This window comes from Lissotriton vulgaris, chromosome 2_2, assembly GCF_964263255.1.
Source record: "Lissotriton vulgaris chromosome 2_2, aLisVul1.2, whole genome shotgun sequence".
In the NCBI taxonomy this organism is placed as follows: Eukaryota; Metazoa; Chordata; class Amphibia; order Caudata; family Salamandridae; genus Lissotriton; species Lissotriton vulgaris.
In genome coordinates this window covers 27,639,446-27,654,802 of record NC_141688.1, presented here as the reverse complement: position 1 = coordinate 27,654,802, position 15,357 = coordinate 27,639,446, and positions in this window count along the sequence as shown.

Below are 15,357 nucleotides of genomic sequence, written 5' to 3'. Positions count from 1 at the left end.
CAGGTGAAGGATGCAGTGATATTTACAAGGCTAGACCTAAAGGGAGCCTATCACTTAGTCCGAATGAGGCCCGGGGATGAGTGGAAGACAGCTATAAAGACACGTTTTGGATTATACGAATATTTAGTGATGCCCTTCGGGCTGTGTAACGCCCCGGCAGCCTTTCAATTCTTTTTGGATGACGTTTTGAAGGAGTACCTGGATCGTTTCGTCATCGTATATATAGATGACATTTTGATTTACTCCTCCACCGCCAGCCAACACACGGGTCATGTGAAGACAGTATTACGTACTTTATTGGATAATCGACTTTACTGTAAGCTCAGTAAGTGTGAGTTCAACGCTACCATGGTGGAGTTCTTAGGGGTCATGCTCACACCCCAGGGTCAGGAGATGTCCGAAAGGAAGATATTGGCAGTCAAAGAGTGGCCTACACCCAAAAATGTACGAGACATCCAGTGCTTCATTGGCTTTGCGAATTTCTATCGCAGGTTCATCGAAAACTTCTCTGCTATGGCCTGTCCTATGACGAGACTGCTAAAGAAGAAGGTGGCATTTGTTTGGACCATGGAAGCCCAAAGAAGTTTCGAGGAGCTGAAGAAAGCCTTTGTGTCGGCACCGGTATTGATGCATGCAGACCCTAGCAAGCCTTACATAGTGGAAGCAGATGCTTCGGATGTAGCTGTAGGAGCTGTATTATCGCAACGTCATTCTGACACGGGCCAGTTGCATCCAGTAGCATATCTATCACGGACGCTAAATCAGGCTGAACGAAACTATGTAATAGCCGAGAAGGAACTGCTGGCAATAAGGACAGCCTTCCTAGAATGGAGGCATCATCTCATGGGTGCGAGACATGCAGTAACCGTTTATACAGACCACCGCAACCTACAGTACATGGCAGCAGCTCGCCATTTGACACCTAGACAGATGCGATGGATGATGCATTTTGCTGAATTCGATTTCATCGTGACCTATAGGCCGGGAAAGGATAATAGAAAGGCAGATGCTTTATCGCGACAACATACTAAAACGGACACTGCAGACAGAAAAGAAGAAGCTATCATCAACCCTGAGAAGGTTATAGGGGTCACATGTACCCAGATGTTCCTACGCAGTGTCATGAGCAATGTACAGAAGGAGGAATGGAAGAAGTGGTTGCAAGTGCATAAAGAATGGACTATGGTGCAGGGCCTCCCCATGCGAAAGAAACAATTGCTATTACCTATCCAGGCCTTACGGAAGCAAGTGTTTCAGTGGTGTCACACGGCACCTTGTGCAGGACATAACGGCTGCAGCAAGACGCTTGAGCGGATCCAAAGACAATTCTGGTGGCCAAACATCAAAAAAGATGTGACGAATTGGGTGGCGGAGTGTCCGGTTTGCAGCCAGATGAAAACGTTGCATACAAAACAGTCAGGTTTATTACAGCCGCTCCCCACGCCTGATGTTCCATGGGAATGTATCTCTATGGACTTTGTGGTAGGCATGCCAATGGATCAGGGGTGTACCACCATCCTAGTGGTAGTGGATTATCTGACCAAAATGGCACATTTTATTGCTTGCAAGAAAGTACCATCTGCTAGTGTGTTGGCACATCTTATCCTCCAAAATATAGTGAGGTTACATGGGTTGCCCAAGGTGATTGTATCAGACAGGGGAAGTCAGTTTACAGCAAAATTTTGGAAAACATGGTGTAAGGCTTTAGATATAACATCCAGTACATCCACAAGTTTCCATCCTCAGACAGATGGGCAGACAGAAAGGGCGAATCAAACCTTGAAGCAGTATTTGAGATGCTATGTGGAGGTCACTAATGAGGATTGGGTGGGAAGGTTATGGTTGGCTGAAATAGCTTACAACAGCGCTGTTCATGGGTCCACCAAACATGCCCCTTTTTACTGCACATATGGCTTTCATCCTAATTTCACTCCGTTCCATCACCCTGCTTCTGCGTCCCCTGTCCCCGAAGTTCAGGAAAGGGTGCGGGATCTTCAAGAGATTTGGTTGAAGGTTAAGGGGCAATTAGCGCTAGCCAAGGCAAGATACAAAACCTATGTCGATAAGCACAGGCAGATTGGTCCCATGTATAAAAAGGGTGACTATGTATGGTTATCCACAAAGAACATAAGATTTAGGAGGTACAGTGTATTTAATCCTAAGTACATAGGTCCTTACAAAGTCCTGAAACTGGTGAATCCTGTGGTGGTGAAATTGGCTTTGCCTTCCTCCTTGCGTATACATCCAGCATTTCATGTGTCGCTAGTTAAACCTGCAAGGGGGGGCAAGAAGAGCAAGCCTGCTCCTGTTGAGGTCAACGGTGAGGAAGAGCATGAAGTGAGGGGTATCGTGGATTCCAAAATCTATCGTACCAGATTGTGGTATTTAGTGGCTTGGAAGGGGTACGGTAATGACGAGAATTCGTGGGAGCCTGCATCAGGGGTTCATGCTCCCAAGTATGTTCGGCTGTTCCACAAACGTTTCCCCCACAAGCCATGTCTCTGTCAGTGTTCTTCTGGGGAGGGATGTACTGTCACGACCCACGGAGGTGGGACGCTATGAACACTGTCCAGAGCCGAGTTTGTGGGAAAGACTACACATCCCATGATTCCCGGGGGAGAGCGACGCGTCTGGCGATGACGTCAGCATCAGGAAGTTCAAAACGGAGTGAATCCTGCATCGCCTCGCCGTATATTCTGGTTCCGGATTTCTGACGGTAGGATCCCCAGCTCTGGAGTTTGGCTGCGTATCCTTTTTTGGTGCCTTGGCATTTTCCTTCGTGTTCCGTGTTGTTTTCTTGTGTAGCTCGTTCCGCTCTGGGGAGGAGCCTCTTGGCGGTTAGCGGAGCCTTTTCCCTTGGCTTCGTGTTCAGAGGTCAGTCGTCCTGATCATTCAGAATTCGCCTAATCCTAGTTAGGCTCATGCCAATACTTTAGTTATCACGAGGAGGCTACAGATTGAAGCTTTACGCTTTGACTCTTTTGTTATTTCCTGGCACGCGCTGTGGAGGCGCTAGAGTTATTTCTTGAATTCCCCGTCTGCAGAGACTTCGCATCTGTGGGAAGGGTGATTTAAAGAACTTGGTTTCTTCTATTAGGACGACTGCTTTTCTTTTGAGAAACATTTCATTTACTGTATACTCGCTGGTGCAGGACCTTACCAGCCGGGTGTAAAGACTGTGAGGCTGTGGGTGACGTAACCCAGAAGTCTTTTATGTGTGAAGTTCTACAGAAGCAAAAGTCTGTTATTTGCTGTTTATTTATCTTTTCACAACAGGGGTATAATGTGCTTCGCCTGGCTGGCTGTTTTCCATTCTGCCCTCTGTTGAAGCCCTTCTTGTTAACAACACTGGTATGTGCAAGTTACCCTAGGGAAATATGTATGTAGAATGGTGCTAGTGTTAACCAACGGTGTCTTGTGTTTCTAGGATTGTGCTGTTATTGTTTACCATCTGAAGGCCAGGCAAAGCCAACCTTATCCTCCCCTCCAGGTAAAGAGCAGTTAGTCATAGGTGTTCAGATCAGAGAAGCTATAGAAGGCAGGTTCTATAGGATATAGGATAGAGTGTGATTGTTTGTCTTGTTCTCATTTCAGCTTCTCCGCCCCCCAGTTCCTGCCCTGCTGTTCCTGTTATCCCTCACTTGATCCCCACTGTGAGTCTGTTATTGTCAGACCCAGAGGTTATCGAGAGGTGGAACCCTTATTGGCATCGTACCATCCTGAGGACTTTGGGACCTGACAGTTTGGGGCATTACAGTTGATGCAACTACAATTTTGGAATTTTCACTTTTTGGGCTGTTGTTGTGGCCTTTTGACCAGGGGTAGTGAGTGGTGCATGGGCCTAATCTTTCTGTGGGGTGTCTTGAATTTAAACATCATGGATGGCATGGAATTGTGCTGATTTTTCTGTGTTTTTCGATTTTTTGGGCTGTTGTCGTGGCCTTTTGACCAGGGGTAGTGAGTGGTGCATGGGCCTTGTCTTTCTGTGGGGTGTCTTCAATTTAAACATCACGGAGGGCATGGATGGCATGGGATTGTGCTGATTTTTCTGTGTTTTTCGATTTTTTGGGGTGTTCATGGGGACAGGCCATGTGGGTGGAGGCCATTTTGAGTGCTGGTACAGGCAGGCCCTGGCCATGTGCTGGGAGGCAGGGGGCCATTTTGAATGCAGGCAGTGTTCTTAGGTCTGCAACCATTTTGCCTAGGTTTCAACCATTATGCCCATGGGTAGTGAGTGGTGCATGGGCCTAGTCTTTCTGTGGGGTATCTTGAATTTAAACAACATGGAGGGCATGGATGGAATGGGATTGTGCTGATTTTTCTGTGTTTTTCGTTTTTTTGGGCTGTTGTTGTGGCCTTTTGACCAAGGGTAGTGAGTGGTGCATGGGCCTAGTCTTTCTGTGGGGTGTCTTGTATTTAAACATCATGGAGGACATGGATGGCATGGGATTGTGCTGATTTTTCTGTGTTTTTCGATTTTTTGGGGTGTTCATGGAGACAGGCCATGTGGGTGGGGGCCATTTTGAGTGCTGGTACAGGCAGGCCCTGGCCATGTGCTGGGAGGCAGGGGGCCATTTTGAATGCAGGCAGTGTTCTTAGGTCTGCAACCATTTTGCCTAGGTTTCAACCATTATGCCAAGGGGTAGTGCGTGGTGAATGGGCCTAGTCTTTCTGTGGGGTGTCTTGAATTTAAACATCATGGAGGGCATGGATGGCATGGGATTGTGCTGATTTTTCTGTGTTTTTCGTTTTTTTGGGCTGTTGTTGTGGCCTTTTGACCAGTGGTAGTGAGTGGTGCATGGGCCTAGTCTTTCTGTGGGGTGTCTTGAATTTAAACATCATGGAGGGCATGGATGGCATGGGATTGTGCTGATTTTTCTGTGTTTTTCGATTTTTTGGGGTGTTCATGGGGACAGGCCATGTGGGTGGGGGCCATTTTGAGTGCTGGTACAGGCAGGCCCTGGCCATGTGCTGGGAGGCAGGGGGCCATTTTGAATGCAGGCAGTGTTCTTAGGTCTGCAACCATTTTGCCTAGGTTTCAACCATTATGCCCAGGGGTAGTGAGTGGTGCATGGGCCTAGTCTTTCTGTGGGGTGTCTTGAATTTAAACATCATGGAGGGCATGGATGGCATGCGATTGTGCTGATTTGTATGTGGTTTTCGACTTTTTGGGGTGTATAACTGAACTGTCTTCCATTGCTTTTAGGTGCACAAGACTCAAGAGAACCACCAGTGCCAGGAAGAAGTCCTGCAGCGGTGTGTGTGTGCAGCATAACGTCACGCGACGTCACGTCTGGCCACAGACAACTCTGCAACTCGTGCAACTGCGGCCTGCTGTTCTGACCTCTGAAGATGGCCCCAAAAAAAGTTCCCCGTAGCTCCTCTAGCAAGAAAGTTGCCAGTAAGGAGCAGAAGAAGCAAGTTACCAAGGAGACTGGTGTGCCGCCTGCCACATTTTTTGGGAGTAAAAAAAAAAGTACGCCTGCAGCAGCAGCGGGATCTGCTGGGGACCAAGCTGGGAGCAGCACCCCCGCACCATTGGGCTCAGTCCACCACCACCACGCCAACTTAAGTCCAAGCCCTTGAGTGCTGCAGAGGCACTTAGTCTAGTTGTTTAATCACCATCGACCAGTGATGTTGGCTCATAGCAAGAAAGTAGCAGCAATGTCCCTCAATCAACACAGGTTGTTGTAACTCATCTGACGGGTGTTGAACAACCACAGCCGCAACAACAACCACATGTGCAAGTACAAGCCCAAGTACTTGTGGAAGAGGAGGCAGCGCAAGGAGATGCGCAAGCAGAGGTGCATGAAGGGTCACAAGTGCCCACAATTGTTGTTCCTCCCGAAGTAGGGGCACATCAGGAAATCGACAATCAAGCCGAGGTATCATTTGAGGCAGCCACTCCTCCTGATGATCATTCATTGTCTTCCTCATCCCTAGCAAGGAAAAGATCAAGGGTGGTGTCTACATCTTCTTCAAGCCCACCTCCTTCTGATGATATGGATCAAACTTGGGAACCACCACTGCGGTCTGAGAGTGAGGCACACCATGATCTGGCAAAAGTAGTTAAGCGTAAAAGGAAGGTCGTCGAAAGTCTCATAGTTATGGAGTGTGATGAGGCTCAACAAGAAGTGGCGGATACTACTGCTAATGAAGACTCTCACGACGACGACCCAGTCATCATAAAGGTCACTGCAGCCCCACCGGGCATGCACCAAACAGACATTTTGACCCTAGCCCGAGAAGCTGCTGAGCGTGATGATGTTGTCGACGAGGAGGCAATAGAAACACCACAATCATTGGAGTTAACTAGTACACCAACACGTACCGCTTCCATATTTCTTCCTCGCCAGAAGGGACCTCCATCCACCTCGACCTCAAATAGTGGTGGTGAAAGTGCACAACGTAGTAAAGTTCGGCAATCCACATCCTCCACTTCATCTGGCATTAGCAGCATGACCACCACCACCACCAGTATCGCCGCCTCCTCCGGCCCCCACAGACATTTCAAGTCCGCAGTTTGTGACTTCTTTAGTGTTTTCCCAAAAAAGGAAAACTTCGCAATTTGTAGCATTTGTAACCATGCAGTTAGTCGTGGTAAGTTTGGTACCAACTATGGTACCGAAGGCCAGAGAGGTCATCTTGAGAGACAGCACACTGTCCAATGGCCTGCGAACCTAAAGGAGATCAAGGAAGCCCGAATTGGAAGTCAAGAAAACGTTGATGTTTCATCTGATGATGACGAGGAGGAAGAAGTGTCAAACACTCCACTTACACCCAGTACCCCTGTCAGCAGCACACCCCCTGTGAGCCACACTAAGAGTGTGGGAGAGAGTGAGACACCAATGCGAAAAAGTTCATCAGCGAGCGTAACTGGGTTGAAGAAGTCATCATCATCATCATCCCGTAAAAGCATGGTCCAGGTGTGGTAAATAAATATCTACCGTCGGAATTTCTATGCAGTAAAGTTCAATAAAATAACTCAATCGGAAATGAGAGGCAGAATCCGTGATATCTGAGTTTATAAGGGTTTTATTCCATAAAATGGAATGGTTCGAACCAGGGTATCATGTTCCTTTCACCATTAAGGATCAGGAAGGGATAGACAATACTTTATTAACAGAGTACAATATATATAGTAAATGCATATAATGGTGATGAATACAGAAGGCGTAACAGCTGAGAGAAACAAGATAAGAACACATGTGCGTAACAGAAAGGCGTGCACGAGGGCGTACACAGAGGTGTGTGCTAGAAACGTCACATGAAAGTGTCACAAGTGGGTGGATACATAGTGGAATCTTGCAATGTCAGCAGAAATCTGTAGCAAGGATGCGCGCGCAGCAGCATGACGTGTGACTGACGTGAGGCTGGAGGGTGCAGGGGACTTGACATTTAGCACTAGAGGAAAGAGACAGAAGTCTGGCATGTCAGATCGACTCGTTCCTAAATCATATCTGATATCTTGTGTTTAGGGAACTATATTATCTAGAAGGAAAGGTCTCTTGGGCAGAGGCTACTCTTATACTGACTATTAATGCGTGCATATGTGACTACGTGTCTGCGTGTAATGCAGAGGGGCCATGGGCCGACCATGGTAACGGGAGCAATGAATTACTTGCATGGAGACAGAGAGGCCGGGCCCTTTGCTCTGCAGCCGGGGAATTGTTTATCTATTCTGCTAGACTGGAATGTGTTTTCGAGGATCTGAGCTCGGCTATACTGATAACTTGAAGGCAAAATACTGTCTTTAGCAGGCAAGCAGGCCGAGCCGGGCACCGCTCGCCACTCAGGGAGTAGGACAGAGGTCAGGGATGTATCCCACGTTGCAGCTTTCAGGAGGCAGAGAGCAGAAAGGGCTCGATGGTAGAAATCAGGGCCTAGCTCTGCAGGGCTAGGAGAAACGTGAAAGTACACCATGAAAAGACGTTGGCAAGGCATACTTAGGAACTGAATTATCGATCCATTCATGGTGGATCTGAAAGAGGACATGTTAACGTTGGACGCAAATGTATTTGCGTCTTCATAACTGGTCGAGGAGGGAAGTTACATGCACTTTAAGCTCGTACATGGAGACGGTGGGGTTCACGTTAGGGGACACAATTGACCATAAAAATTCATATTACCTCATTCCCTCCTTGTCCCCTACGGACCCTTCATGATATATCAATCTTCATTAGTCCATCTATTTGTTCATATAACATCATTTGCTCTTCCTTTTTCAGGCGGGATTTAGAACGTGGACTTGGATGAGGAAAACATGATGTGGCGCACAAGCCGCAAATCTCTGGCCCACACTGTATACATAGGCAACAACTGAATACTATGAGAAGGGCTATTCCGAGGAAGGATAGGACTTTCCATCCCCAGGCTGATAACACGCTCCAGAACCAACCGGACCAAGTCCAGGTGCCTGGATTCTGGTGTATCTGACTTGCAATCTTATGGAGACGGGTTATGGCTTTATATACTGACGGTGCGTGTTCTGGAATGAAAACACAGCAACTCGATCCGATGACTCTACAGGCTCCGCCCCTATCGGCCAGGATGACGTCAAGAACAAGACGATTTTGAAGGACAACAAGTCTCATAGCAGACTGTTCCTCTGTTAAGTTGCCTAGGGCGGAAGTAGTTTCATTTACCACTGCTTCAAGGGTTCTGGTCAAGTGACGTATTGATTGGCTATTGAAGATAGCTCCTAAATAGGGAAAGAAACCTTTATTGAAATCTGTATATCGTTCCCATGCCGTTTCAGTATAGTCGACAATCGGGAGTTCTCTCTTGGGTCTATTAGGTACTAGACGGGAGTTCTTATGATAATCAGGTGGAGCTAGAAAAACAGGTGGCAGAAGGAATGCAATGTAACATGTCCCATCCCAATCTAGTGGCAAACGTATATAGGCTGTATGACCACAAATGAAATAGGAATGGCGGGTAGCTTTGAATGTAGACTTGCCTTTATCACTGAATTCGATCACAGTAGTACATTTACTATGACCTAGGGGTACCGAACCATTCTTTCTGACACATAATTCGCCTTTGACTGGTAACACTGACATAGAGGGTAAGTCTGGTCCTGTATCGGACTGGACATTCAGAATCATGAGGTTAAGTGTATAATTACCTAATCCATATACTTCATTTTCTTTGTGGAAGACCCTCCTTGTTAGGGTAACATGCTTTATGCAGAACTGTGTTCAGATTTCCCCATACCCAATTGCCTTGGTAGACTATGGAATCAGAATTTAAAGAATTTATCAGACTAAACCAGGCACCACAGGAACCATTATATGTGAACGGATACGGGAAGAGGGGCAGGACTCCCTTGTATTTCTGATAGGGAGGGAGTCGGCCACATATCCAACAATTGGTAGCATTGCTGGTCTGATGGGAATGATGTAACATACTGATAAAAGTATTGTTGCGCAGCGCAAGCCGGTAAGATAACTCATGCGGGGGTAATTCACTGAAAGTATGCTCGACAGTGCTATTTGGAAAAAAATGTGCATGTATGGAAATAGGAAAGTACATGTGTAATAATAAACTTGCAGCAATAATCGTAAGACTCAGAAAAAACATAATCAATAATGTCACGATGCAGTGACTACGAAGAGATTTACAATATTCTCGTTTCTTGAGCTGTTTCTGTCTATCTCTCTCTCTATTGGGGTCTAACTTGTACATGTCAGGAACCTGTCTAACCGCTTCACCTAGGGGAGGACTTAAACAATTAAACTGTCTGACTTGCTAGACCTCAATTTCATGCGATACTCCTGCTGAGGAGTTTTCTCTACCAGGGGGAGTTTAGTATCATTCTCTGGAATGGGGCAGGGCTGGGAGTCTGACTCTGGCCGCAGTCCATGATATTTTTTTATATGACTTGAGTGGAGCCAGCCCTTGCGGCCCTCCACCTTCACTGCTGTCCTTGTAGTTAATAAAACAAGCTTCGGCTCCTGCCAGCGGGGCTCCAGCGGACTCCTCCTGTCGAAATTCCGAACAAAGACGTGATCCCCAGGGACGATCTCGTGTGGCTTCACCTCGGTATTGTCGGGAAAGGCTGCAGCCACCTGTGAACGACAAGATTGTAGTGCAGACATCAAGGAGGCATGGTAATCTGTCAGCATATTACTATCAACATCTGTGATCTTACGAGGCAGAGGCGTCCCCCACATATTCGGTGGCCTACCAAAGACCACCTCGTACGGGGATAGCCCTGTTCGAGAGTGTGCAACCATTCTCATGTAAAATAATGCAACTGGCAAGGCGACTATCCAGTCTACCCCTTTCTCGGCACAAATCTTAGCAAGACGTGTTTTCAGTGTCTGATTGTGGCGTTCCACGAGGCCTGCTGCCTCGGGATGTCGGACGCAGTGGAATTTCCACTGATATCCTAGCAGGAGTGATACCTGCTTCATTAGCACGGACGAGAATGGCTGGCCATTATCTGAGTACACGACACGAGGCAAACCGTACCGTGGGAAGAATTCACGAACCAACTGTTTGGCAGTGGTCGGAGCAGTGTAATCTGGGACTGGATATGCTTCTGTCCAACGGGAAAGTGCACATACAACTACGAGGACATATTTGAATCCTCGACATCGTTCCATCTGGATATAATCCATCTGGAGGACTTCAAAAGGGTGATCGGGAGGATTGAATCCACCTTGCTCTACAAGAATGCTTTTACCTGGGTTGAACTGACAACAGATCATGCAAGTACGCACTTTCTGTTTTGCTGCTGCTCGTAAATGTTTATTGTACCAGAGATTCTGTAGACTGTCTAACATGGCCTTTTCTCCTAAGTGTGCTGGACTGTGTGCGGTGTTAATCATAACTTAAACCATAGAGTCGGGGAGAAACCATGTGGCTTTTCCCTTCGTCATCCATCCCTGGTCTGTCTGGATCCCTCCTAGTTCAGTCCATTTCTTTATTTCGTCTGTAGTAGCATGTGTCTGTATGTCAATTACATCTAGTGCGGGATCCTTAACTGTCATGCAATGTGTCGGTGTCGGAACTATTGTCTTTGTCATATCAGCTGCATGTGTATGAGTCAGAGCTGTGTGTTTCGCGGTTCGATCGGCCAGGTCGTTACCCTGGGAAATAGTATCTGTAACATTAGTATGTGCTTTGCACTTCATGATAGCTATGGCTGATGGCAAATGTATTGCTTCCAATAATGCTTGAATGAGGGGACCATGTTGGATCTTGGCTCCGTGAGAGGTCAAGAAACCGCTTTCCTGCCAGAGTACACCGAAGTCGTGTACGACTCCAAATGCATAACGTGAATCTGTGTATATGTTAACATTCCTGTTCTTGGCTACTATACAGGCTCGAGTCAGAGCAATGAGCTCTGCAGCTTGAGCAGACAGTGTATCAATACGGTGTGTTTCTTTGACTTCAGTTTCAGTGGTCACTGCATATGCGGCCACTAATTCTCCTGTGCTTGTTCTCATACATGAACCATCCACGTAAAGTGTCAGGTCTGGGTTAGTCAGTGCAACATCTGTCAAGTCTCGTCGGGGCTTTGTTACTGCATTAATGATCTCTATACAGTCATGTGGAGCTGGATCTGTTATGTTCGAGGGTAACAATGTGGCAGGATTGAGTATATTGCAGCGTCTGATTTCTATGTGTGGCTGGAACAATGTCAATTCATAACCTGTCAGTCGTGCTATAGTCAAGTGTTGAGTCTGTGTTCTGTTTAAGAGAACTTCCACAGAGTGTGGAACTTGTACTGTCAGGGGATGTCCTAACACTATGGAATCACTTTGTCGGATTGCTAAGGCTGTTGCTGCAACTGATTTTAAGCACGCAGGCAGGGCCTGGGCTACTGGGTCTAGTGTACTCGAAAAATAAGCACACGGCTTATGTGAACCTGCTTGGTCTTGTGTGAGGACAGATAATGCTGTGCCATCACGTTCTGTAACGAAAAGTGTAAAAGGTTTGCTGTAACATGGTGTCGCTAAAACTGGTGCTTGACATAATGCTTTCTTTAATTCATCAAAAGCCTGTGTGTGTTCCTGAGTCCAACGGAGGACAGTCGAAGTCGCTGCCTCCTGTGTTGTCAACTGTATAAGTGGTTTGGCTAGAAATGCGTACTGGGGAATCCATAGTCTGCAGTAAGAGGTGAGGCCAATGAAGGCCCGCACTTCCTTTTGTGTCTTGGGTTGCGGTAAGTGTGCAATTAACTGAATGCGGTCAGGTGTTAGCTGTCTCCCCCATTTGGACAGCAAGTGCCCAAGGTACACCACTTGCTGAACACAGAATTGTAACTTTGAAGGGGACACCTTGTGTCCCTTGTCAGCCAAGAAATGCAAAACCGTCAGTGATGCATGTTCACATTCAGGTTCGCTACGGGCGGTGATCAACAGATCATCGACGTATTGGAGTAGAGCAGTGTTAACTGGCATGTGAATACTGTCAAGTTGTCTTTTCAATGCTTGGCTGTAGATGCTGGGGCTTTCTGTGAATCCTTGAGGTGCGCGTGCAAATTTGAAGCTACGGCCATTTAAACAGAATCCGAAAAGGTATTGGCTCTCCGGATCAATGGGGACACTGAAGAAGGCGTTCTTGAGGTCAATTACAGTAAAGAACGTCGCCTCTGAATCAATAGCAGTCAATAATGATGAAATGTCGGGGACCACAGGATACTGTGGTACAATGCATTTATTTAATTCTCGTAAATCAATCACCAACCGATAAACTGGAGGTGCATTCGGGTCAGTACGTTTAAGAATCGGAATGATAGGGGAATTACATAGATTGGAGTCGGTTTCTACAACCACTCCCTGTGCAATGAGCTCTTCAATGATTTCCAGTAAAGCCACTACAGCATCGGGTGGTAACTTGTATTGTCGGATTCGGGGCAGTACAACTCCTGGCTTGAGTGTAACTCGGTATGGTGTAATGTGCATACAACCTACATCAGTTGGGCCTTGCGCCCACAAATGTTCTGGTACATTTTTCAATCTGACATCAAAATCTCGTAATACATAGTGACCCTTAAAGTCACGCAAAAACAGTCTAACTCCTTCCGGAGAACAACATATTACAGCTCCTAGAGCTTTCAGTGTCTTGATACCTAACAAGTTTTCTGGACATGACTTCGTGAGCAATAAGTCTGTAGTACGTGACAATGGACCAACTGCTAGGGGAACAGGTTTCGATACTTCATTAACAATAGGCTGTCCTGAAAATCCAAGGGAAACATTCTGTGAGCCTGAGAGGGGTGCCCCTGGAACCTCGTCGTGACTTATTGTTGTTCGACTTGCCCCTGTGTCAATCAAAAACTTTCTATCTTTTCCTAATACTTGACTATGTACATAAGGACCCTCTTGATCTACAGGAACTTCAATGAGAGGCAAGCCAACCTCCCTCTCTAGGCTGTTTCATGAGTATCGCTGATAATCGGGGTAATCAGATTGTGCGTATTGGTACATCTGCTGTGAAACTTGCTGTGTCGCGGCAATGGGCTGTGGATGTGGTACCGCTACTGTCTGTACTGTCTGTTGTGGAGTAGGCATAGGCTGTACGTTCTGTGGAATATGTTGCTGAACCTGGTGTTGGACCTGGTCCTGTCTAGGCTGACGTGGTCTCTCTTTAGTTTTTCCTGTTGCTATATTGTATTTCAGAACCGTACATTCATTCACATAGTGACCTGGCTGTTTACAATAGTTGCATGTCCCTTTAACGGGAGCTGCTGTATTATTTGACTGTGTCATACCCTTTTTCTGACCGTCAGCTGGAACTGACTGAGCAACTAACATTTTCATTTTCGTATCTTTCATACGTCTCTGTTCGTGATCTTGTTCTTCCCTAATTCTATTCTGGTGGTACTGTAACATTTGTAACATTTGGGACGGCGTATTTGCTTGCCATGTACTTTCTACCTTCAAAACACGGTTCTTAACTTGAGGCAGGGAATTCTCGACTAATTTTGATACAAAGAGGTGTGGGTATGACTCGCTACTTGTTTTCAGGCCACTGTTAATAATAAAACATTTCTCGAATCTAGAATAAAAATCACTAGTGTCTTCATCGTGTTTCTGCTTACAGGCTGAGATTGCGTCCCAGTCTTCCTTTTTAGTTGTTAACAGTCTAGGCAAAATCTGTACTAATAAACCTGGTAATGCTTTAGCTTTATCCCCAAGGCCTAAACCTGCGGTACGACCATTTTCTTCGACTTCTAATGCAGCCCAATCAATCTTTGTGTCTCCCACCTCCCATTCTTTCTCCTTTAGTTTCTCGTAAATTCCAGCAGGCAACAGTACTTTTAACATTTTCATAATATCTGTATACGTGTAATCGCCCATGAGTAACATATCTTTAATCTCTCGGTGAAAACCTGCAGGGTCTTTATCATGACTGGGCACTATTTTCTTCATTTCCAATAATTCCATTTTAGTGATGGGTGTATATACGAATACACGTTCTAGTGTGTTATCGTCTTTTCTGACCGGATGTACTTCCCGTAAGGGATTCTGTCTGTCAAAGTAAAACATTTTTCTTTCTGAGGGTGGTGGAGCTGAAATAAACTGAGGTTTCAGAAAAGCACTATATTTGTGTCTATGTTCTAGAATTTCTTTAATTAAATCAGTACCTAGGCCTCTCCATCTATTCGAGAGCAGTTCTACTAATATATCCGGTAAGGGACCTGGATCAGAATGTTGGCTTTTGAACAACGTAATGAGATGCTGAATCATGTATATACCAGCTAATTTTTGTTCATCAGGGGAAAGGTTCAAAAACGTCTGTGCTACTGTATCATCATTATATGTACTAGAATTGTTAGCCCATTGTACTGCGGACCGGGCTAGTTCTTGTTCATCCATGGAATTGAGTACATGGTACCCCATTCGATCTTGAAGTATTTTATCGGTAGCCTGAAACATATGTTAAGGAGAACTCGGATTTGATATAGCAGAGAGAAAAAGTCTTTTGCTTTCTGGACGTATTGTTTTCTTAAGGTATCTTCCCTTACCTACATATGCTATCAGCTCTTTGTCTGACTGTTGCGAGGTTTCTGCTAGATCCTCTATATCATCCTCCTCTTGCGAGGAAGTTGGATCGTCTAATTCAAATTCTTCTTCAGGTGCTCGCTGGGCATGTATATCTATTATTTCTTTACGGATCTTTCTAACCATATGATGTACACTGTTCTCCTTATCATGTTTACCCTCCAACATATTCTGGCTCCATCTAATCAGTCTATTCATCTCACTTTGCGGAAAGCCTGCCTGATCTTGTTCTCTTATTAAACAATTAACCAAAAATCGCATTATTAAACCTTTAGTCTCAACTTTCTGACGTGACATGGCTTCAGCAACAGACTCCGGTCCTTCTCCTGTTCTGATA